General features: G+C 29.1%; 1 protein-coding gene across 1 annotated transcript in view; it reads left to right on the top strand.

The window, feature by feature from the left end:
* LOC101887870 (ras GTPase-activating protein raskol) overlaps positions 1-24,734 on the top strand; it is a 414,153-nt gene that overhangs the window by 54,521 nt on the left and 334,898 nt on the right. The gene's annotated exons all lie outside the window — the stretch shown is intronic.

The raw sequence follows: 24,734 nt of genomic DNA, 5'->3' as shown, positions 1-24,734 counted from the left end.
GTATAGCCTCCATATAACGGTACCTTCCGATATTCGGTATTTTGATGATTTTAGCGACATTATTCAACGGAATTGTTTCGAATTTTGTATTTGAAGTTTGTAATGAATACTACAGCCTATGACAGAAAATTGTCTGTGCAGGTCCACGTCTTCGTATGGGCCCCATTTAAAGGTACCTTCGGATATGCGGTATTTTGATGATTTTAGCGACATTATTCACCGGAATTGTTTCAAATTTGGTATTTGAATTTTGTAAAGGATACTACAGCCTATGACAGAAAATTGTCTATGCAGGTTCAGGTCTTCGTGTAATCTCAATATATCAGTACATCCCAATATTTGGTATTTTGACGATTTTAGTGACATTATTCACCGGAATTGTTTCAAATTTCGTATTTAGGGTTCTTAATGGGAGCTACAGTCTATGCTAGAAAATTGTGTATGCAGGTCCAGGTCTTCGTATAGGACCCATATATGAGTACCTCCATATATTCGGTATTTTAATGATTTTAGCGACATTATTCACCGGAATATTGCAATTGCGTATGACAAAAAACAGGTCCACGTCTTCGTATAGACCTCAATATAACGGCCATATTCGGTATTTTTAAAATTTTAACAGAATTGTTGACGGATTTTTTTGTTTTTTAAATTTCCAAATTCGTTCCAAATGGTAGAGGATATCCAATGTTCGGCCGGCCGAATTACTGCTTTTTTGCTTGTTTTCTCTCCAAAGTCTGCAAAATAGAATAACCATTGATATAGTGATGTCAGTCTTGTGATTCGACTTTGTTAGATAATTAATTTAAGATTCACTACGAAATGTGATACGAAATATATTCAACAACAGTCTCTCAATTGAAAATCAAAATCTAATAAAATTGATCCAATTTTAAATTCATTTTCGTGTCATTTAAAAATAGCATTATTTTTGTGGAAACATTGTTTGGGCCACATTTGTTTTTTATTTTTCTTCCGGGGAGGGTTTACCATTTAACGACTGGGAATAGAAAACAAAACCAAATCCAATTTAATAGTGCAGACCACATGCTATGGCATGTGTTCCACAAGAAAGTATTCGAAAGCCAACATATGGGGGGCAAGTTCCCCTCCTCTTTCCATATATTTTCTTTTTAGTTTTCAGATTAAGATTCCTACCTTGAAAAAATATTTTTTAAAAAATCCACATTTGTTGATACCGTGAAAAAATAATTTTTAAAAAATCCATGTTTTTTGATACCTTGAAAAAATAATTTTCAAAAAATCCACGTTTGTTGATACCTTGAAAAAATAATTTTGAAAAAAATCCACGTTTGTCGATACCTTGATAAAATAATTTTTAAAAAATCCACGTTTGTTGATACCTTGAAAAAATAATTTTTAAAAAATCCACTTTGTTGGTTTTTTGAAAAAAATGATTTTTAAAAAATCCACGTTTGTTAGTATTTTGAAATTCGCTTTTGTTGATACCTTGAAAAAATAATTTTTAAAAAATCCATGTTTGTTGATACCTTTAAAAAAGTAATTTTTAAAAAATTCACTTTTGTTGATACCTCGAAAAAATAATATTTAAAAAATCCAAGTTTGTTGGTGCTTTGAAAAAATATTTTTAGTTGTTTAAATCTAGGTTTCTCGGTTCCTTGAAAAAAGATTTCTTTAATTTTATATTTTCTTATTTTAATCGACCTTCTCATGACCATTTATGCTTTAATTAAATAACTTCTCACCTCGTCTATCAAAAGAATTACCTAACAGCATCTACCAAGATTTTTTTCTCAAAAAAAAAAAAAAAGACACATACCTATTAAATATTTCCGCATCATTTGTCAAACTGACACCTTAGTCTCTTAATTCCGTTATACAACACCTCAGACTCCGCTAATAAGTCTTTCGAACCACATGCAACCTTAACACCCAACAAAAATGACATTTAGCAACTTTTTTTTCCACTCTGTCTGCTTCGTCTATTTGCTGGGTCGGCTAATCTTCGGCATCATTTTCTAATTAAGTTCAAACCAAAAGAAACAACAGAAAACAGACAGAATTCTAAATTTGGGTAATTTCCTTTAATTTCTTTGGACAACACCTTGGTGGCCATAGAACCAACCAACACCGTTCTGGGTGAAGTGGGAATGGAAGAGAGTGGGGCAACAATAAAATTACTTTATTTACTGTTTAGGCAACCAACACAACAAAGTCTTTATAACGGTTGCTTTGGGACCAATGACAAAGATTGAAATGTTGGCTTCTATTTAGGGCTAAGAAGGGAGCAAGAGAGATGGCCAATAGAAAACTCTACGAAGCAAGAGAGAGAGAGACGGGGGAAAATCCAAAGGGAAGTGGAAATTGTCGATTTAATTCAAGTCATTAACCTTTGAAATGTCTGCTTTGGCCACAGTAATTGAAGTTGTATTGCATGTATTTATTTTTATTGTTGTGGCTGATGTAGTTGTTGATATTTACTATTGACAAGAGGACACCAAGATAAATAAAATATGTGAAGAATGTTCATTTAGTTTTGTTGTTTTTATTTGTGGATTTTCTAAAAATTATTTTTTGAAAGAATCATCAAACGTGGATTTAAAAAAAAATATTTTTTCAAAAACGCGGATTTTTAAAAAATTATTTTTTCAAGAATTGGACAATCGTGGAATTTTTAAAAATTATTTTTTCTAGAATTGCACAAACGTGGAATTTTTAAAAATTATTTTTTCCAGAATTGCAGAAACGTGGAATTTTTAAAAATATTTTTTTCAAGTATTGGACAAACGTGGAATTTTTAAAAATTATTTTTTCCAAGATCTGACAAACGTGGATTTTTTAAAAATAATTTTTTCAAATAATCAACAAACGTGGATTTTTTAAAAATTATTTTTTCAAAGACTTGGACAAACGTGGATTTTTTAAAAATTATTTTTTGATAGAATCAACAAACGTGGATTTTTTAAAAATTATTTTTTGAAAGAATCAACAAACGTGGATTTTTTAAAAATTATTTTTTCAAAGACTTGGACAAACGTGGATTTTTTAAAAATTATTTTTTCAAAGACTTGGACAAACGTGGATTTTTTAAAAATTATTTTTTCAAAGACTTGGACAAACGTGGATTTTTTAAAAATTATTTTTTCAAAGACTTGGACAAACGTGGATTTTTTAAAAATTATTTTTACAAAGACTTGGACAAACGTGGATTTTTTAAAAATTATTTTTACAAAGACTTGGACAAACGTGGATTTTTTAAAAATTATTTTTTCAAAGACTTGGACAAACGTGGATTTTTTAAAAATTATTTTTTCAAAGACTTGGACAAACGTGGATTTTTTAAAAATTATTTTTTCAAAGACTTGGACAAACGTGGATTTTTTAAAAATTATTTTTTCAAAGACTTGGACAAACGTGGATTTTTTAAAAATTATTTTTCAAAGACTTGGACAAACGTGGATTTTTTAAAAATTATTTTTTCAAAGACTTGGACAAACGTGGATTTTTTAAAAATTATTTTTTCAAAGACTTGGACAAACGTGGATTTTTTAAAAATTATTTTTTCAAAGACTTGGACAAACGTGGATTTTTTAAAAATTATTTTTTCAAAGACTTGGACAAACGTGGATTTTTTAAAAATTATTTTTTCAAAGACTTGGACAAACGTGGATTTTTTAAAAATTATTTTTTCAAAGACTTGGACAAACGTGGATTTTTTAAAAATTATTTTTTCAAAGACTTGGACAAACGTGGATTTTTTAAAAATTATTTTTTCAAAGTCTTGGACAAACGTGGATTTTTTAAAAATTATTTTTTCAAAGACTTGGACAAACGTAGATTTTTTAAAAATTATTTTTTCAAAGACTTGGACAAACGTGGATTTTTTAAAAATTATTTTTTCAAAGACTTGGACAAACGTGGATTTTTTTAAAAATTATTTTTTCAAAGACGTGGACAAACGTGGATTTTTTTAAAAATTATTTTTTCCAAGATCTGACAAACGTGGATTTTTTAAAAATTATTTTTTCAAAGACTTGGACAAACGTGGATTTTTTAAAAATTATTTTTTCTAGGTATCAACAAACGTGGATTTTTTAAAAATTATTTTTTCAAAGACTTGGACAAACGTGGATTTTTTAAAAATTATTTTTTCAAAGACTTGGACAAACGTGGATTTTTTAAAAAGTATTTTTTCAAAGATTCAACAAACGTGGATTTTTTAAAAATTATTTTTTCAATGTTTCAACAAACGTGGATTTTTTAAAAATTATTTTTTCAATGTTTCAACAAACGTGGATTTTTTAAAAATTATTTTTTCAATGTTTCAACAAACGTGGATTTTTTAAAAATTATTTTTTCAAAGACTTGAACAAACGTGGATTTTTTAAAAATTATTTTTTCAAAGACTTGGACAAACGTGGATTTTTTAAAAATTATTTTTTCAAAGACTTGAACAAACGTGGATTTTTTAAAAATTATTTTTTCAAAGACTTGGACAAACGTGGATTTTTTAAAAATTATTTTTTCAAAGATTCAACAAACGTGGATTTTTTAAAAGTTATTTTTTCAAAGATTCAACAAACGTGGATTTTTTAAAAATTATTTTTTCAAAGACTTGAACAAACGTGGATTTTTTTAAAAATTATTTTTTCAAAGACGTGGACAAAAGTGGATTTTTTTAAAAATTATTTTTTCAAAGACTTGGACAAACGTGGATTTTTTAAAAATTATTTTTTCAAAAACTTGGACAAACGTGGATTTTTTAAAAATTATTTTTTCAAAGACTTGGACAAACGTGGATTTTTTAAAAATTATTTTTTCAAAGACTTGGACAAACGTGGATTTTTTAAAAATTATTTTTTCAAAGACTTGGACAAACGTGGATTTTTTAAAAATTATTTTTTCAAAGACTTGGACAAACGTGGATTTTTTAAAAATTATTTTTTCAAAGACTTGGACAAACGTGGATTTTTTTAAAAATTATTTTTTCAAAGACGTGGACAAACGTGGATTTTTTTAAAAATTATTTTTTCAAAGACTTGGACAAACGTGGATTTTTTAAAAATTATTTTTTCAAAGATTCAACAAACGTGGATTTTTTAAAAGTTATTTTTTCAAAGATTCAACAAACGTGGATTTTTTAAAAATTATTTTTTCAAAATACCAACAAACGTGGATTTTTTAAAAATTATTTTTTCAAAGAATCAACAAACGTAGATTTTTTAAAAATTATTTTTTCAAAATACCAACAAACGTGGATTTTTTAAAAATTATTTTTTCAAAGAATCAACAAACGTAGATTTTTTAAAAATTATTTTTTCAAAATACCAACAAACGTGGATTTTTTAAAAATTATTTTTTCAAAGACTTGGACAAACGTGGATTTTTTAAAAATTATTTTTTCAAAGACTTGGACAAACGTGGATTTTTTTAAAAATTATTTTTTCAAAGACGTGGACAAACGTGGATTTTTTTAAAAATTATTTTTTCCAAGATCTGACAAACGTGGATTTTTTAAAAATTATTTTTTCAAGGACTTGGACAAACGTGGATTTTTTAAAAATTATTTTTTCTAGGTATCAACAAACGTGGATTTTTTAAAAAGTATTTTTTCAAAGATTCAACAAACGTGGATTTTTTAAAAATTATTTTTTCAAAGATTCAACAAACGTGGATTTTTTAAAAATTATTTTTTCAAAGACTTGGACAAACGTGGATTTTTTAAAAATTATTTTTTCAAAGACTTGGACAAACGTGGATTTTTTAAAAATTATTTTTTCAAAGACTTGGAGAAACGTGGATTTTTTAAAAATTATTTTTTCAAAGACTTGGACAAACGTGGATTTTTTAAAAATTATTTTTTCAAAGACTTGGACAAACGTGGATTTTTTTAAAAATTATTTTTTCAAAGACGTGGACAAACGTGGATTTTTTTAAAAATTATTTTTTCCAAGATCTGACAAACGTGGATTTTTTAAAAATTATTTTTTCAAAGACTTGGACAAACGTGGATTTTTTAAAAATTATTTTTTCTAGGTATCAACAAACGTGGATTTTTTAAAAAGTATTTTTTCAAAGATTCAACAAACGTGGATTTTTTAAAAATTATTTTTTCAAAGATTCAACAAACGTGGATTTTTTAAAAATTATTTTTTCAAAGACTTGGACAAACGTGGATTTTTTAAAAATTATTTTTTCAAAGACTTGGACAAACGTGGATTTTTTAAAAATTATTTTTTCAAAGACTTGGACAAACGTGGATTTTTTAAAAATTATTTTTTCAAAGACTTGGACAAACGTGGATTTTTTAAAAATTATTTTTTCAAAGACTTGGACAAACGTGGATTTTTTAAAAATTATTTTTTCAAAGACTTGGACAAACGTGGATTTTTTAAAAATTATTTTTTCAAAGACTTGGACAAACGTGGATTTTTTTAAAAATTATTTTTTCAAAGACGTGGACAAACGTGGATTTTTTTAAAAATTATTTTTTCAAAGACTTGGACAAACGTGGATTTTTTAAAAATTATTTTTTCAAAGACTTGGACAAACGTGGATTTTTTAAAAATTATTTTTTCAAAGACTTGGACAAACGTGGATTTTTTAAAAATTATTTTTTCAAAGACTTGGACAAACGTGGATTTTTTAAAAATTATTTTTTCAAAGACTTGGACAAACGTGGATTTTTTAAAAATTATTTTTTCAAAGACTTGGACAAACGTGGATTTTTTTAAAAATTATTTTTTCAAAGACGTGGACAAACGTGGATTTTTTTAAAAATTATTTTTTCAAAGACTTGGACAAACGTGAATTTTTTTAAAATTATTTTTTCAAAGATTCAACAAACGTGGATTTTTTAAAAGTTATTTTTTCAAAGATTCAACAAACGTGGGTTTTTTTAAAAATTATTTTTTCAAAGATTGAACAAATGTGGATTTTTTTAAAAATTATTTTTTCAAAGATTGAACAAACGTGGATTTACTCAAATGTATAATTTGTCTGTAGGACTTTTGGTATTGAAAATGGACCATGTAGGTCCACGTTTTGGTACATTCCATTCCTCCCTATTTTCCGTATTTTGGTAATTTTAGCAAAATTATTCACCGGAATTGTTTCAGATTTGGTATTTGAAGTTCATAATGGATACTACAGCCTAAGACAGAAAATTGTCTGTGCAGGTCCACGTCTACGTATAGCCCCCATAAAACGGTACCTCCCGATATTCCGTATTTTGATGTCCGCGTCGTCGCATAGATTTCTAAGATTTTTACAGAATTTTTAATGGATTTTATTGTCTTTGAAAATTGCCAAATTCGTTCCAAATGGTGGAGGATATTCAAAGTACGGCCCGGCCGAACAGCTTTTTTACTTAAGGTGTCTACATTGCAAATAATCATGTCATTGAAATGCCCCTGTCAATTAACACAACTAAACATGCATAAAGTGGTCCTCGAGAATTTCAAAGAGATGGGAGTGGGGTGCTTTAGTAGTTCTGCCAACAACCCATTATGACCTTGTTGTTGACAATCTGCATCGGTGATGGTGATGTTCGAAACATACGGAAAATGTCAACACATTTATGTTCATTCAGTTGACATATTAAAGCAACCATCCAGGCGTGTGATGGCATGATGGCAGCTAGAATGCAGGCCTTCCTTCCTCTTGGCTGCCTCCCGCCAGTCAAATAATTGCAATTTTTGATGTTGTAGGTGCCATCATCAGGCAAAATATCATCACAGCACAACAACAGCAGCGGCAGCTACATTGTCCAACACCTCCAATTGTTATTGTTGTCATTATGATGTTATTGTTGTTGCTGTTTTTTGTAAATTGCAGGCTTAACAAAAAAAAATGCGTTGGCGTTCTCTGTTAAATGTTTTATCTTTCTTCTTCAACAACAACAGCTACAACATCCAAATGTTGCTGATGAGTCATAAAATGTCGTCTGGAATCACCTTTTGTTGAATTATTTTCTCAATTAAATTTCTTTGGTTGAAACAGTGACCAAGTGATCGGTGTATAATTCAACACCCACTTTCGTCTCAACACAGAGAGTGAGAGATGCCTGATTACATTGTCCATTTAAAAATTTTATTTAGGAGCTGGTCCCCCCAAAAATGGCCAGAAGATCGTGAGGTTTGTGTTCTTGAAATAAAGTGGAATGAATAGGGTGGAAAACAATGGAATGATAAAAAACAGAATTAAAAAAATATTTTTTAAAAAATCCACGCTTTAAGATTCAGTGAAAAAATATTTTTTAAAAAATCTACGCTTTGAGATTCGTTAAAAAAATATTTTTTAAAAAATCTACGCTTTGAGATTCGTTAAAAAAATATTTTTTAAAAAATCCACGCTTTGAGATTCCTTAAAAAATATTTTTTAAAAAATCCACGCTTTGAGATTCGTTAAAAAAATATTTTTTAAAAAATCCACGCTTTGAGATTCGTTAAAAAAATATTTTTTAAAAAATCCACGCTTTGAGTTTCGTTAAAAAAATATTTTTTAAAAAATCCACGCTTTGAGATTCGTTAAAAAAATATTTTTTAAAAAATCCACGCTTTGAGATTCGTTAAAAAAATATTTTTTTAAAAAATCCACGCTTTGAGATTCGTTAAAAAAATATTTTTTTAAAAAATCCACGCTTTGAGATTCAGTGTTTTTTAAAAAAATCCACGCTTTGGGATTCAGTAAAAAAATATTTTTTTTAAAAAACCCAAGCTTTGAGATTCAGTGAAAAAACATTTTTTAAAAAATCCACGCTTTGGGATTCGGTGAAAAAATATTTTTTAAAAAACCCAAGCTTTGAGATTCAGTGAAAAAACATTTTTTAAAAAATCCACGCTTAAAGATTCAGTAAAAAAATATTTTTTAAAAAATCCATGCTTTGAGATTCAGTAAAAAAATATTTTTTAAAATTCCACGCTTTGAGATTCAATAAAAAAAATATTTTTTTTTTTAAATTCCACGCTTTGAGATTCAATAAAAAAATATTTTTTAAAAAATCCACGCTTTGAGATTCATTAAAAAAATATTTTTTAAAAAATCCACGCTCGGAGATTCAGTGAAAAAATATTTTTTAAAAAATCCACGCTTTAAAATTCAGTGAAAAACTATTTTTTAAAAAATCCACGCTTTCAGATTCAGTGAATAATTTTTTTTTAAAAAAATTCACGCTTTGAGATTCTGTGAAAAAAATATTTTTTAAAAAAATCCACGCTTTGAGATTCAGTGAAAAAATATTTTTTTAAAAAATCTACGCTTGGAGATTCAGTGAAAAAGTATTTTTTAAAAAATCCACGCTCAGAGATTCAGTTAAAAAAATATTTTTTAAAAAATCCACGCTTTGAGATTCAGTAAAAAAATATTTTTTAAAAAAAATCCACGCTTAGAGATTCAGTGAAAAAATATTTTTTAAAAAATCCACGCTTGTTGATTCAGTGAAAAAATATATTTTTTAAAAATATCCACGCTTTTAGATTCAGTGACAAAATATTTTTTAAAAAAACCACGCTTTTAGATTCAGTGAAAAAATATTTTTTAAAAAATCCACGCTTTAAGATTCAGTGAAAAAATATTTTTTAAAAAATCCACTCTTTGAGATTCAGTGAAAAAATATTTGTTTTTAAAAATCCACGCTTGGAGATTCAGTGAAAAAATATTTTTTAAAAAATCCACGCTTGTTGATTCTGTGAAAAAATATATTTTTTAAAAATATCCACGCTTGTTGATTCAGTGAAAAAATATTTTATCATTTAATTAAATTAAAAAAAATTTAAAAATTATGTATTTTGACTTTGTTGCAGTTTTTTTATCTCACCCTGTATATGTTTATTTTCGGTTTTCTTTGTTCTTCTCTCACTTGCTTGTATTGTAATGAATACTTATGCTCACACCCCGAACTGTCAATTGTCATAATCATTAACATTGACAACACTAATGATTAGATGATTGCGCGATGTCATTTCACACCCAATCTCAAACACCGCACATTTCTCGATGCGACGCCGAGTCGCAGTACTCACATGCCGCTGTTTGTCACCATCAAAAACACATTCATGCTGTCATAATGACACTAATTATGACGACAAATTTACAACTCTTCTATGAATGTGCGACGGAGTAAATGACTTGGTCATGTGTGAGAACAGACACAAAAAATAATAGAATGTATGCTCAACATAATTTGCCACAACTAAGTATCTCAATTTACATTGACCCAATGAGAATTATTTTCCCATGAACGAGGTGCATGTGAGCAATGAAGACAACAAATTGCACATATTTCGTAGTTTTACATGCGGACCTCGTTTTTCGTCTATGGAATTTCGATTTTTTGCGGTTTTTGTGGGTAGATACCATGAAAAAAAAAAACCGCGCAATCATTCCTCAATGAATTCCGCTGTGTGACCATGAATAATATGAAATAATCCTAGGCTTGGAAAATAATAGGTTAAGGCGACAACAGCCAAAGAAGAATGTAAATAGAAAAAATATTCTTACAGCTCGCTGCAGCAAAAACTGGGTGTGTCCTGTAACCATCAAATGTTGGCGACATTCGTTTTTATTTTATTCTGTTTTCCTTTGTCCCACACACCGCCCTAAGCCGAATGGAGCCACACAATTGCCCCCTTTGGTTATTACTTAACAATTGTGTTAATTTGTTAACGGTTAGTTTGCAATCATGGCTGTGAAATGACACACAACACAAATATATAGGTTAGCAGATGGACAAAGTATTTCTGCACCCTAATTTTCCAGTCGTATGGCAAAGAAAATCGTTGTGGAAAAATATATTGTGAAAGCTTAAAATATGCTAAATACGAAATCACGAAGAGTAATTGGCCGACACTTTAAAATTTGGATGTCGTTGGATTTTTTGAGAACAAAATTCAGGAAGTCTCCCACGTTTGGAATTGGATTGGATTTTTTAAAAAAATATTTTTCACTGAATCAACAAACGCGGATTTTTTAAAAAAATAGTTTTTAAAGGATCAACAAACGCGGATTTTAAAAAAAAATATTTTGTTAAAGGATCAACAAACATAAATTTTCAACAAACCTAGATTTAAAAAAAAATATTTTTTTTTAAAGAATTAACAAACGAAGAATTTTTTAAAAATATTTTTTTTAAAGAATCAACAATTGTGGATTTTTTAAAAAATATTTTTTTAAAGAATTAACAAACGTGTATTTTTTAAAAAAAAAATATTTTTTTAAAGGGTCAACAAATGTGGATTTTTTACAATAAAATATTTTTAAATGGGGTCAACAAACGTTAATTTTTTAAAAAATATTATTTTTAAAGAATTAACGAACGTGGATTTTTTAAAAAATATTTTTTTAAAGATTCAGCAATCCTGGATTTTTTTAAAAATAGTTATTTTAAAGGATCAACAAACGTGGATATTTTAAAGATATATTTTTAAAGGATCACTAAATGTCGATTATATAAAAAATATTTTTTTTTTTTAAAATTAATAAACGAGGATTTTTTAAAAAAAAAAATTATTAAGAATAAAATAAACGAAGATTTTTTTAAAAAAAAAAAAAAATTTTTAAATATTTTTTAAACATTCAACAAACTTGAATTTTTTAAAAAATATTTTTTAAAACAATCAATAGACGTTGATTTTTTAAAAAATATTTTTTAAAGGATCAACAAACGCAGTTTTTTAAAAATATTTTTTTAACGATCAACAAATGTGGATTTTATAAAAAATGTTTTTTTTAAGAATTAACAAATTTTTTAAAACATATTTTTTTAAAGAATTAACAAACGATGATTTTTTAAAAAATGTTTTTTTAAAGGATCAACAAATGTGGATTTTATAAAAAATATTTTTTAAAGGATCAACAAACGTGGATTTTTTATAGAAAATATTTTTAAAGGGTCAATGAACGTGGATTTTTTTTAAAATATTTTTTTAAAGGGTCAACAAACGCGGATTTTGTTTTTTTTTTTTTTTTAATTTAAAACCATCGGCTATTATGGCGGCCCACACTATCACCATGGCCTGTGCTTGAGTTCTGGTGGCCAAACGAAGGTGCACATTTTTAAATGACCTCTTTGGCATGTTAACACGATCACGAAAACCAAATTCGGTTGTTCACCACTGTCGGCCAAGCGAAGCAACTCTTTAGTTTTTTTAGTCTATTTTCTTTCTGTTGCGTTGTAAGTTCTGGCACTTTTTGGAATTTCAATGGCTTTATCCCGAGCTCATTTTTCAATATTTGTCGAATGGAATTTTGGGACGATATGTTCAGCTCACGAGCCATTTTTCGGCCACTGCAACGCGCGTTTCGATCAAATTGCTTCTTTACTTTTCGAACCATTTCTGCTGCTGACGTTGCTGTTTTCTTCCGTCCACTTCCTTGACGTCAGGCTACGCTACCAGTACCACGGCAACGAGCGATGGTACGAGACACAAAAGATTTATTCACATTTAAATGCTGGAGTGCTCCAACGATAACCACTTGTTGTTCTCCAGCCAAATATAAAAAAATCACACTATCACTCCTGAATTCCATCACGAATAACTTTTTTTCTGGAAAATTCTCACCAAAATGCTTTGGCACGCTTGTATGCAATATTATGAGCTGTCACAGGAATAATTTTAACAGCTGTCGGACGAGTGGCTTAGTAATGACAGCAGTCTGAAGTTGGTTGCATTTTTTTTTCATTTCACCCTGTATTTCAAGGTTTCGGCAAACGTCGCATTTTTCATATCCATTATTACCTCTTTCAATTCAATTCTTATTTTTGCCCACAGCCGGATTAGCAAAGTATAATCGCGCATAAATTTCAGATAAAAGATGCATTGCGCAAAGAAGCGAACGATGGAGGAACAAGAAGTGAAAGAACAAAGGAAACAACTTAACTTCAATTAAAATACACTAAAGTTCAGATGATGTGGGCTAGCTAGTTGCAATCAACAAATCGAGAAGGGAATGGGTAACTTACTCTACTCCCCTTTCTCCCCTCTCTCTGTCTCTCTCTTATACTATTCTCAGAGGGAAATATTAATTCAAATATGCTTTGAAATGCTTCAAAGGTTTCGACGATGATGATTATATGAATGGTACCGCTAGAAAAGCAGCACTATGGCTCCACACAGATCTAGCGAAGTTGGAATCCCCTGTCCCCCCTACTTCAAGGTGGCCAGGGGGCATATCACACACTGACTTTACACCATCATGAATAATTGGCTGGCATTTGTTGCATTTTACACGTAACACTTTTACGCTCGCTCGGTGTGCCCTCCCTGGTCACAGCCAGCCAGCCAGCCCATAACGCCAATGCCGTCCAACGCTGTGTGACGTGCCATGTCTTTTCGAGAGCTGTTAGTTTTGTCAGTCAGTCTCTTTTGTGTTGTTGCTTTCTTTTACATTTCATGGTTGCAACTGCAACTTAAGTTGACTCCGGATGGATGGATGCACACATTTCTCCGGTTGGGTTTTCGAAAGACAACAACAAAAAACAACAACAACAATAACAACAGTTGTCAGTGGCAAAAGTTACAGGCGAATGAACGGACGGCCAGATCGTCTGGGCTCAACACCATAGAGAGCACGTGATGGGGAATGAAAGATGGTTGCTTCGGTTGCATGTTGTTGTTTTTGTTGTTGCATAAAGAAAATTTTATACAATTTAATTTCCTGTTATAAGAATTGTTATTAAGAAATGGAAATATGTGTTAGTCTCGCCAATCATCGCTAGCCCCATCATCATCCTCATCGGGTTGGGAATGGTGGAAAGGGTGGGGGTAAAGAAGTAATGTTCTTTCGTTTAAATCGCTGTAGCTGGAAAACGCAGAAGAGGAAGTAAAGTTTGTTGTAATGCGATTTACATAAATTATGTAATTACCCGTTAGCTGGAGAACTACGCAAGCGTAGGGCTATGAAATGGTGAAAAATGGAAATTTATTGAACCTAACACAAAAAAAAAAAAAAAAAAAAAAGACAGGATTGCCATGGAAGGCCGTCTGGGAGTTTTCAATGGGAGGAAGGCCTTTTAAAGGTCAGTTGAGGTAAGAAATATACATATTTCTTAAAATGGATTTTTAAAAAACTAATTTTTAAAAACAAAAAAAAAAAAAAGGCAACAGGTAATTAAAAAAATATAATGTTTAAACAGACGTGGGTTTTTAGAAAATTATATATTTTCAATGTATAAATAAAAGTGGAGCTTTAAAAAAAAATATTTTTCCACAGTAAATACAAACCTGTATTTTCTACAACACAAAAGCAAACGTGGATTTTTTTAAAATTTGTTTTTATGCAAGAACAAACATGGATTTTTTAAAAATTATTTTTTCGATAAGTTTTATATTTCCAAAAAAATTGATTTTTTAAAAATTATTTTTTCAATATAAAAACAAACGCGGACTTTTTAAAAATAATATAAACGGAAAAATAATTATACTTGGTAATTAATATAAAAAAGTGGATTTTTAAACAAATATTTTTTAAATATGAATTATATAATATAAAAATAAAAAAATATGTTTTTAATATAATATAAAAATAAACGTGGATTTTTAAGAATAATTTTTTTAAATATAAAAATAAAAAAAAAAATAATGTAAAAATAAACGTGGATTTTTTAAAAATAATTTTTTCAATATAAAAATAAGCGTGGATTTTTAAAAAAATATTTTTTTATTTATTTAAGAACTTTTTTTAATATAAAAATAAAAAAATATTTTTTTAATACAATATAAAAATAAACATGGATTTTTAAAAAATATTTATTTTAATATAAACGTGTTTTTTTTTTACATATAAACGTGGATTTTTAAAAAAATATTTTTCTAAATAAAAATAAACGTGAATTTTAAAAATATATATTTTTTAATATAAAAATAAACGTGTATTTTTTAAAAGATATTTTTTTAAAATATAAAAACAAACGTGAATTTAAAAAAATATGTTTTTTAATATAAAAATAAATGTGTATTTTTTAAAAAATATTTTTTTAAATATAAAAATAAACGTGGATTTAAAAAAATATTTTTTTATATAAAAATAAACGTAGATTTTAAAAAATATATATTTTTTAATATAAAAATAAACGTGGATTTTAAAAAATATATTTTTAATATAATATTAAAAATTTATTTTTTTTAATATGAAAAAAAAAAATATTTTTTAATAAAAAATAAACCTGGATTTTAAAAAATATATTTTTAATATAATATTAAAAACATTTAATATAAAAATAAAAAAAATATTTTTTAATACAAAAATAAACGTGGATTTTTAAAAAAGGATTTTTTTAATATAAAAATTTGAAAAATTAAAAAAAATAAAAAAAATTAAAAAATTATTTTTTTTTAATATAAAAATCCAAAAATATTTTTTAATATAAAAATAAACGTAGATTTTTAAAAAAGTATTTTTTTTAATATAAAAATTTGAAAAATTAAAAAAAAAATAAAAAATTATTTTTTTTTAATAAAAAAATCCAAAACTATTTTTTAATATAAAAATAAGCGTGGATTTTTAAAAAATAATTTTGTTAATTTAAAAATGAGCGTGGATTTTGAAGATTATGCCTTTTGCGAATAACATTTATTTTTTTAATATAATGTAAAAATAAACGAGTATTTTTAAAAATAATTTTTTTAATATAAAAATAAACGTGGATTTTTAAAAAAAATAATTTTGTTAATATAAAAATGAGCGTGGATTTTGAAGATTATGCCTTTTTCAAATAACATTTATTCTTTTAATATAATGTAATAATAAACGAGGATTTTTAAAAATATTTTTTTCAATATAAAAATAAACGTGGATTTTTAAAAAATATTTTTTATATAAACGTGGATTTTTTAAGAATAATTTTTTGTTAATGTAAAAATATTTTTTTTTAATATAATGTAAAAATAAACGTGTATTTTTTTAAAAGAAATTTTTTAAAATATAAAAATAAACGTGGATTTAAAAAAATATATTTTTTAATATAAAAATAAACGTAGATTTAAAAAAAAATATTTTTTAATATAAAAATTAACGTGGATTTAAAAATATATTTTTTAATATAAAAATAAACGTAGATTTAAAAAAAAATATTTTTTAATATAAAAATTAACGTGGATTTAAAAAAATATTTTTTAATGTATAAACAAATTTTTTAATTTTTTAAACAAAAATATTTTTTGATATAATATTAAAAAAATTGTTTTTTAATATAATAATTAACGTGGAATAAAAAAAGTATTTTTTAATATAATATTAAAAAAAATATATTTTTAATATAAAAATAAAAAAATATTTTTTAATACAAAAATAAACGTGGATTTTTAAAAAATTATTTTATTAATATAAAAATCCAAAAATATTTTTTAAAACGTGGATAAACGTGGATTTAAAAAAAAAATATTTTTAATATTAAAAATTTTTAATATTAAAAAAATTAATATTAAAATAAAAAAATATTTTTAATACAAAAATATACGTGGATTTTTAAAAAAAAATGTTTTTTAATATAAAAATCCAAAAATATTTTTTAATATAAAAACTATTTTTTTATATAAAAATCCAAAAATATTTTTTAATATAAAAATAAACGTGGATTTTAAAGAAATTTTTCTTAATATAAAAATGAGCGTGGATTTTGAAGATTATGATTAGATTATTATATGTAATTCATGTTATTTTGTATTAGAAAATCGCTTTGGAGGCCTATAAAAGGGATTTAATTTTCTAATATCTATTTCATTTCATAATATATTTCTGGTATTTCCGAACGTTTTACATCTGCATAAGTTTCTTTAAACAAAATGTTGAACTTAGCCAACATATGTTGGTAAAGACAATTATCAGATCTTAAGTCAAAGCCTTCACAATTTGATGGAGCAACTATTGCTATTATCTCATTCTTGAATTGGACGTATCCTTGGTCTATGTTTGATTCAGTAGCTATTTCATTGTCACCTAAATCTAATTTGTACATAATATTTTGTTTTGGCTTCACATCGAACTTACAATCAGAGTTTTTTTTCCAAAAAATCCCGAACGAAAAATGCAGAATATTTCGTGGCCACAATCAGGCCAAATTGGATATATTTATTTAAAAAAAAATAATTTTTAAAGCCTCCTACAAACTTTGATTTATTTTTAAAAATATTTTTCAAGGCCCCCCAAATTTGGATTTTGGAAAGAATATTTTTTTAAGCTCCCAATAAAAGTCAAATTTATTAAAGAATAAGTAATTTCATGTTCCCCACAAATGTTGAAAATTTATGGAATATTTTCCCACGTCGCAAAACGGGCAGATTATTTAAAAAATATTTGGTAAGAACTAGACAAACTTATACCTTTAAAAGAATTATATAATTTCATTTTTAAAATTAATTTATATTCCGTTACTCAATCAAACAATTAAACGAAATAATTTTTTAGTATGTCTTCCATTTACATTTATTCGACGTTTTTACTAAAAATATTTTTTTTTTCTGTTTTCTCTCTTTCTTTTTAGGTAAGTTTTGCTGTGCTTGGATCTTGGGAGAGAGTAAAAAGTATTTAATTTGAATATTTAAAGTACGACAGGTTTGAAATTGTTTTATCTGAAAAATTGTCATCAAAATTAATATCGACGACTTTTACAATTTGAAACTAATACTCAATATCCATATCTTAACTTTGCAAATGATTGGTTTGCCGATAACCTAGTTCCATTCAAGAATCACAGAAATGAACCTCTGAACTAATTCAGTTCAAAGTGGTTCAATATGTGAGCTGCTGAAGCAAGTTTAAAAAAGGCCTTAGCAGAAATTCAATTCGATTCTCAAACTTATAAGCATCCAATTTCCAAATCTTTGGGATATTCAGGATCCATTATTTGTTCTAGGGTTTTGCTGTTTCCCTCTGAGATTCATTGCAATGAGTTCACTAGTTCATTAAGACCAAGTGAACTGAATCACATTTGAAATCAGAGCAAATTTAAATGAAATATAACTGTGGAAATTCAGCTTAAACTATTTTAAAAAGTTCAATCCTAATATTTTGATTGTCCAGAAGTTCCAATGTTAACCTAGTTCCAACAAAAAATTCATTGAAATGAGCCTCTGAACTAGTTTAGTTAAAGATGAAATGCAATTATCATAAGTGAGTTGCGGAAGCAAGCTACTGTTTGAAAAGATCGTTCTCAGGTTTTCTCTGACATAGCCATTTTAAAATTCAAAACAAAAAATGTGAAAGTTTCAGTTCAATTCCATAAAACTGTGATCCATAATCCAACTTCGGGAATAAAATATACTTTTGTAACTTCTTTTGTTTTTTTTTTTGTAAAGAAAATTCTATTGACAATTGTTTTCCACAGCATTTGATTTCATCCAATTTTCCCCTTCAATTAAAAAAAAAAACGAATTTAAAAAACAAACTTTTCAATTGACATTTTTGGCTGCCACCCATCAAACAAAGCCTTTATTTTCCCTTTTGAAATATGACAAAAAAGGGACCAGAACAAGAAAACATGACATATTTATTTCTATCAAAAGAACAAATATTCCAATAAATTTCTATTTACGATGAACTTTAAAGAAGCCTCAATGGATTCAAAAGAACCACCCAACTTGTCTGTCATGCACCCAACTTCATGTCGTTATTGTTCTCTCGTTGCTCTCTATCTCTCACACACACACACACATGCAACCAATGACAGCCACTATAAATTGTCTTCATTAGTGTCACAAACAATTGAATAAAGTTGGCAACAATGTTGCATTGTCAGCAAACTGGTAGGGGCTGGCATGCAAGCCAACCGGGTGGTAGCTGCTTGGCGGCTGATGCTGCTGCTGTAAGCTATAAAATTGACACATGTTATGCCCGCTGAACTTTAAGCTTAAACGAATATTCAATCAAACGAACTACTACAATGGAGTTAGGAAATTTTCTCTTGTCATGTCAGAATGCAGTTTAAAGTTGGCAGGGGGTTTTTTCTTTTTTCGAATGTAGAGCATTTAAGATTCTGATTTGAACGAAGTTCTTAAGCCATCTTACTTGTAGCATTTTGGAGAATTCATAACCTTTATTTCCCTTCACAAAATATGAGTTTTGGAAACCTACAGCTGATATACACACATACCCCTAGAAGTATGCATCACACATTATAAGAAACCCAATTTAAAGATGATTGGAATATTTATCATTGCGTCTTATGTAAGACATATTTCAAAAATTCTTTATAGCGAACTTTAAATCAAACGAACTGAAACAATGGAGTTAGGAAATTTTCTCTTGGTATCAAAAAAACAATTCAGACTGCCAGAATGCAGTTTGAAGTTGGCGGGGGTTTTCTTTTTTCGAATGTAGAGCATTTACGATCTTTATTTGAAAGATGTTCTCAAGCCATCTAACTATTAGCATCATGAAGAATTCATAACCTTTATTTTCCTTCATAAATTATGCATTTTTGATACCAACAGCTGATATACACACATACCCCTAGAAGTGTGCATCACACATTGAAAAGTCCCAATTTACAAACCATGTTTTTCATTGTTTCTTATGTAAGACATATTTCATAAATTCCTTAAAGCGAGCATTCAATCAAATGAATAAGGTTAGGAAATTTATTTCGTAATGCCAGAATGCAGTTTGAAGTTGGCGGCGTTTTTTTTTGGAATGTAGAATATTTAAGATCCTTATTTGAACGATGTTCTCAAGCCATCTAACTAGTAGCATCCTGGAGAATTCAATTCCCTTCATAATTTATGCATTTTTGAAACCAACAGCTGATATACACACATGCCCCTAAAAGTATGCACCACACATTGAAAAATCCCAACTTACAAACCATGTTTATCATTGTTTCTTATGTAAGACATATTTCATAAATTCCTTAAAGCAAACATTAAATTAACCGAACTATAACAATGGAGTTAGAAAATTCTGATATACACACAATACCCCTAGAAGTATGCACCACACATTGAAAAATCCCATTGGAAAGTTTATCATTTTTTCTTATGTAAGACATATTTCATAAACCCCTTAAAGCGAACTTTCAATGAAACGAAATATAGTAATGAGTTATGAAATTTTTTTGGAATGCCGGAATGAATTTTGGGGTTGTTGGGGGGTTTTCTTTTTTTAACAATTGTATAAACTTCAAATGTAGAGCATTTAAGATCCTGATTTAAACGATGTTCTTAAGCCATCTAACTAGTAGTATCCTAGAGAATCCATAACCTTTATTTCCCTTCACAAATTATGAATTTTTGAAACCAACAGCTGATACACACACATACCCCTAAAAGTATGCACCACACATTGAAAAATCTCATTGGAAAGTTTATCATTGTTTCTTATGTAAGACATATTTCATAAATACCTTTGTGTTATGCAAATGTTTGCAATGCCAGCCACTTCCCTGTCGCCATGCTTACCAAATTTCAGGAAGTCTTTAGCCAAAAATTCAGGAATGCCAGACACTTAATCTTCCTTTATCTAAAAGCCACCATTAATGTCTGGTAAAATTCACATAAATAAATCGTTTAAACGTTCGGTGCAGACTACAAACCTAATTTAAATTTATGCAATTTATCCAACAAGATTTGTGTCTGGCAAAAGATTGTCTGACTGACTATTCAGCTGTCTGTCTGTCCTGTCGGTCTGTCTGGCCCGTTGACTATTTCAGCCACGTTAAACATGTTGCATGTAGTCTTAATGCAATTTTTATATAATCTTCAATGCAACGACATCGAACTACAGATTTTTATGGTGTGTTAGTTGAGCAATTTCCATGATCCTATTGCCTTAGTTAAGAGGAAGCCAGATTTAAAGACCAGTACTTCATGGACATGGCTAAACGCGGGAAAAACCATGAAACAATGTTTTAAAGTCTTTAACAAGCCTTCCGCTGCAATTTCTTTTGGGAATTTCTACCCGTTTGACCACATCATTTATAAGTTACAATGACAGCGAAATTCTTCCGCAATTACTCCAGTTCCCAGGGAATTTCGTAGCAATGATCCCCAGGTTTTATTTCACTTTTTTTTTTGTCTATGGCTCATAGCAATTATAAATAACTAGGCTAAATACTGCAAATATTGTGCGTCTGTTGCAAAATGAAAATAAGGACCGGTTTCTTTTTCCAGGTCCGACTTAGTTTCCGCTTACAACTTGTGATACAGTTTTTGTTGCTTCAATTTTTGTTTCTGTTGGGGGGAAAAAAGTAGTTATGGTGATTTCACTGAGTCGCCAGTATTGATGGTGGAAAAAGTTGATACCTTTTTGTAATTAATATGGCCAGGAGGAGATTGTTATTAATTTAATCGATATAGGAGGGTAGAATTTAATGTTAAGGGAAATTGGCGAGGTAATATGTAAGAAATCGAAAAAAGGGAATGGAAAGTACAATTTTGAAAAGTAAAAATGGGAATTTTGGAACCAACAGCTGAGTTGCATACATTTTCCTAAAAGTATGCACCATACATTGAGATAAAAGTTAATTGCCAGTGACTGAGAATTTTTTTTTATTCGTGATGGAATTCAAGCGTGATAGTGTGATTTCTTTATATATGGCTGGAAAACCACAAGTGGCTATCGTTAGAGCACTCCAGCATTTAAATGTGAATAAATCTGGTAGCGTAGCCCGACGTCAAGGAAGTGGACGGAAGAAAATAGTAACATCAGCAGAAATGGTTCGAAAAGTAAAGAAGCGACTTGATCGAAGATACCCGCATGTCGCAGTGCCCGAAAAATGGGCTCAACATATCGCAACATTCCATTCGGCAAATATTGAAAAATGAGCTCGGGGTAAAGCCATTGAAATTCCAAAAAGTGCAAGAACTTACACCGCTAGAGAAAGAAAATGAACTCAAAAGAGCTAAAGAGTTGCTTCCCTTGGCCGAAAGTGGTGAACTGCCGAATTTGGTTTTCTCCGATGAGAAAACATTCGTTGGCCAGCAACGATAGTTTGAAAACAAACAATGTGATCGTGTTTACTTGCCAAAGAGGTCAGCTGAAAATGTGCACCTTCGGTTGGCCACCAGAACTCAAGCGCTGGCCATGGTGATGGAGTGGGCCGCCATAACAACCGATGGTCGCTCTCCGCTCTTATTAATCGACCGTGGCATCAGAATAAATGCCGAATATTATCGCGAAAATATTCTGGAGGGTGTTCTAAAGCCTTGGGCACGCAAACATATCGGCCGCAGACCAAGGACATTCCAACAGGACTCAGCACCATCGCACTCAGCACACGACACCCAAGAATGGTTACAAAATGAGGTTGCTCGCTTAATTTCCAGCGCACGATGGCCACCAAAATCTCCGGATACCAATCGGTTGGACTATTGTGTCTGGAGTATTGTGGGAAGCAAGGGTGGCACAAAAAAATACCAAAGTGTCGATCACCTCAAGCAAGTTCTTTACCAGGAATGAGCCAAAATACCGCAAAGCAACATTCGGCCAGCGTATGACGGTTTCATTTGGCCATTTGAAGGCCATAATTCGTGCCAAAGGTGACCAATTCGAACAAATCTAAATTTATTCTAAAATTCGTAATGGATGCTACAGCCTAAGACAGAAAATTCTTTGTGCAGGTCCACGTCTTCGTATAGACTCTATATGACGGTACCTCCCGATATTCGGTATATTGATGATTTTAGCGACATTATTCACCGGAATTGTTTCAAATTTGGTATTTGAAGTTCGTAGGGGATACTACAGCCTATGACAGAACATTGTTTCTGCAGGTCCACGTCTTCGTGTAGACCTCATATAATGGTACATCCCGATATTCGGTATTTTGGTTATTTAATCGACATTATTCACCGGAATTGTTTCAAATTTGGTAATTGAAGTTCGTATTGGATATTACAGCCTATTAAAGAAAATTGTCTGTGCAGGTCCACGCTTTGGTATAGGCCCCATATAACGGTACCTCCTTCCTATTTTCGGTATTTTGATGATTTTAGCGACATTATTCACCGGAATTGTTTTAAGTTTGGTATTTGAAGTTCGTAATGGATACTTTAGCCTATGACAGAAAATTGTCTATATAGGTCTAGGTCTTCGTACAGCCCTCATATAACGGTATAACCGGAATGGTTTCAAATTTTGTATTTGAAGTTCGTAATGGGTACTACAGCCTATGAGAGAAAATTGTCTGTGTAGGTCCACGTCTTCATATAGATCCCAATATAGTAGCTATATTCGTTATTTTTAAGATTTTATCAGAATTTTTAATAGATTTATTTTTTAAAAATAAAAATTTTTACGATACCCTCGTTTTTTTTTCTTCTTTCAAAAATAAAAGACACAACTCTCCTGATCGCATTACAAATTTGTCAACATGAATGAGAAAACCTAAAAAAACTGGTTCGAATTGAAAGGAAAATTTGAAGAAAAAATGAAAATTTGCCATTTCAATAGCCCCACTTTTTCTCCATGGTTATTGCAGATGCTTGTGCTGCTGCTGCTGCAGCTTCTCGACTCATATGGCTGCTGGAGATTTCATTTCCCAATTGAAACTTGTCTTGCCAAATGGCTGGAGACTGGCATGCAGCAGTTTTGTATTTGGATATTGTCATTCATCCATATGACCAACGTCTCCTTTTCTACAGATGAGATGATGCTTCGAAATGCATGACAAGCCATGCAAACGACAACGACAGGCAGCAGAAAAAAAGAAAGTTGTTTGACTGCAATTTCCTTTTTGAGAAAATCTATTTTCAATTTTCCATTTCAGGGTGATGCCACGAGTCGGGGCCACGACTGTGGCGAAACAAAAACGTGTGTCTGACTGTGGGTATTATGGATAGTTTGAAATGGACAAGTAGGCTACCGAAAATAAAATGGCAATGAAATTTGAATAAGGCTTAGAGTGAAATTTGTTATGGGTTCTTGGGAATTTTATCGGGACCAGTTTGGAGATTTTGGGTATGCTATCGATCTGAGGCTCATTGTTGTTCCCATGCCCGCTATAGGGTATTTTCATTCATATTTCAACGACCAAAGATGCCTCTTTTCGACATTTCATGCTCATTGCAGACAAAGCCTCATTGTCGCTACTTGTTTTCAAATCTCATGGTATTTATTAGCCAAGTTTATGTCACTTGCCCAAAAAAAGCAGTAAATTTTCAATTTTTTATCTTCTCATTGACTGCGTTTCTTTTCAATATTTTTCTTTGCTTGTTTTTGTTGGAAATTCGTTACGCAAAAATGCCATCATGAAAAGTGAAGGTGTTGATTGCGTTTTCAAGCCACTGGAAATTTCACATTCACATTCGCCTTCAACTGGCAAATTATATTCGAAATTATTATTAGTTTTTATTTATTTTTTTTTTGTTTCTTTGGCTTTTTTTGAATATATCTACGGATTATTTAATCTATATTTTAAAGTCATTAGACATTAAATTAATTCAAAGCCATTAATCTTGCAATTTAATGAGGAATTGAAATTCAATTTGAAAATTTGCACACTGGTTATGGGGTAGGATGGAAAGACATAGCATAAAATCATTTTAAGATATTCAAAAGGAGACTTTTTGAACCCAACAGCTGATTAAGATCATATGATCCTAAAAGTATGCAGCATTCATTCAAAACTTTTAAACTAATGTTATCTGTCGTAAATTTTTGCTATATAAAGTTATTTGTTTTTAAGATTCTAGTAAAATGGAATGTGTTATCTTTCCTTCTTTTCCCAGAGAGGAACTAGTTCGTTCCTTCTAATTACCTGGATTTACCAGACGTGGGAGATGGGTATTATATGTTGCAATTTATTACGCAACTCATTGTGG

Source organism: Musca domestica, unplaced genomic scaffold (genome assembly GCF_030504385.1).
Source record: "Musca domestica strain aabys unplaced genomic scaffold, Musca_domestica.polishedcontigs.V.1.1 13, whole genome shotgun sequence".
In the NCBI taxonomy this organism is placed as follows: domain Eukaryota; kingdom Metazoa; phylum Arthropoda; class Insecta; order Diptera; family Muscidae; genus Musca; species Musca domestica.
The sequence above is the reverse complement of the archived record's forward strand: the minus strand, read 5'-3'. Positions and strand labels throughout refer to the sequence as shown.